This window comes from Dendroctonus ponderosae, unplaced genomic scaffold, assembly GCF_020466585.1.
Source record: "Dendroctonus ponderosae isolate FM_Combo_2020 unplaced genomic scaffold, Dpon_F_20191213v2 Dpon_F_20191213_4, whole genome shotgun sequence".
NCBI classification, from domain to species: Eukaryota; Metazoa; Arthropoda; class Insecta; order Coleoptera; family Curculionidae; genus Dendroctonus; species Dendroctonus ponderosae.
In genome coordinates, this window is record NW_026018611.1 from 3,509,578 (window position 1) to 3,511,565 (window position 1,988).

At 37.4% G+C, this 1,988-nt stretch overlaps 1 protein-coding gene across 3 annotated transcripts in view; it reads left to right on the top strand.

Annotated features, from left to right (window-relative positions):
* Positions 1-1,988, top strand: part of LOC109546830 — a 320,780-nt gene that overhangs the window by 103,582 nt on the left and 215,210 nt on the right. The window lies entirely within an intron of this gene.

Consider the following 1,988-nt stretch of genomic DNA (forward strand, 5'->3'; position numbering starts at 1 on the left):
CATACTCTTTTTTAGGTTCATTTAGGTTCTTTTGATAACGATAGCAGAAAATAGCTATCGAAACGTCAAGGTAATTTTTCAAATTAATTTCTTAATTAATTAATATTCTGCAACAAATATTTTCCAGGAACTCGGCTTCTGTAGCGACGGGCAAAACATACACTTTCGATCAGTGTCACAGAAAAAAATCTAGCGGCCTTAAATCGGGTGATCTTGGAGGCCAATTTGTGGGTGCATGTTCTGATCCATGTATTAGGTTGTTTCGTTTAAAATGGCGTCCCAATTAGCATAAATTGGCCTCAAACTGCCCGTTTCCCTAAGATGTCTTTCAATAGTAACTGGAAATTTTGCAAAAACTATCAGAACCGATTGACCGACGAACTGTTTAATTTTTTGCGATGAATGCTCACATTTTCCCATCAAGTCCCACTTTAGAAAGCATCAATATAACCCATGTAGCCTGCAAGGAGATAGCGAGAAGCTCTGATTTGAGCGGTGAAACGAATTGATTGATTCATTCTTAAATAGCGAATCTCGCAAAGCCAGAAAATTGACAATTTTTTCGCATTCCCAACAGTCCAAGAACCCATCGGGTCGTTCCGATTTACGACGTGCGCCCGCAGGTTTATCAGAAAATCGCGCCACGCTCAGATCACGTCTCGGTATCGGCTTCGGAAATTCTTAAATTATCGCTGCCATATGCTAGAACCCTCGCCCTAGAGCCATTACTCGTTTTTCTTTGCTCATCGAAGATAATCGGACTGGGTCCACTCGTTCATTTCAACATTAATGAGTAAAAAACACAATTCGGCTTTGTGTGTGAACTGAACGTGAAATCATAATTGCTGCCCTTATCCAATACATGTGATGTGGATTAAAACGGATTTCGAGAGCCCGTTAGAACCTTTTAAGAGCAGCCGAAGAACGTAACCGAGAAACAAATTGTACTGATAGAAAATGGCATTTTCTAGTAACCTGATCTTACCGCAAAAGTAGTGTCGGTTTACCTCCTTGTATGCAACGAAATAAACTCTGTCACCGCAACTTAATAATTAAAGGAATCGGTTAACGGAAACTAGATCGAATGTCAACTATTCCAGTAGGGTCGACAAACGTGGGCTTCACATTAGTGTGGGCATTTAGAAATTCAACGTTATTTTTAAGACAACTTTATCGAACTCCCAGTGCAAGCTGTTTTTTATTCGTGAGCGAAAAACGTTTGCGCTAAAATACCAGAGCGTTTTTGAATGTGTTCTAACTATTAAAATTGTAAGTTTCTTTGTCAAAAGTTTGCTCTTTAACGTAAAAAAACGAATTTGCTCTCGAAATATGAACTTTGACGAAACCATGCGCTCTTCCATTGAATAATTCTGATCTTGCTTCAGTGAGTAACTATTATAGAATCTATCCCAATTGGGAAAAAACCATTAAAATAAAATTTTCCAAAAATATAAATACAGTAAAGTCAGCTTATAATGAACCCGGTTATAGTAAACTTTCGGTTAAAACGAACTTTTTCCTTTAATTGAAACGTCGTCCATAAAGGCCAACGTATGTTTTTACTGGTTATAACAAACCCGTTTATAACGAACTTCCGGATATAACAATCACTTTTTAGGTTAGTTGTATATTCACTTTCCGTTTATAACGAACTTCCACGCTCAGCAACACGAATCGTGCGGAGCTGTTTATATTAGTGAGAGCGAGAAACAAGCAGTGGCTTGTGGTTTTTTGCCGCGTTATGTAAGAAAATCGTTTTTGAATGGAAACACAAAAGCGCAAAGCTTTTTCACTAAATGAAAAGTACGAGATTATTAACAACATAAAAAGTGGAGTAAAGCAGAGTGACATGTGTAAGGAATTAGCACTTGGAAAGTCTACTGTTGTAACAATATGAAAAAACAGAGAAAACATTTTATCAGCGTATGACAAAACAAATGTTAGATGTAGGAAGTTAAAATTATCTGCACATGAAAAGGTTGACAAGG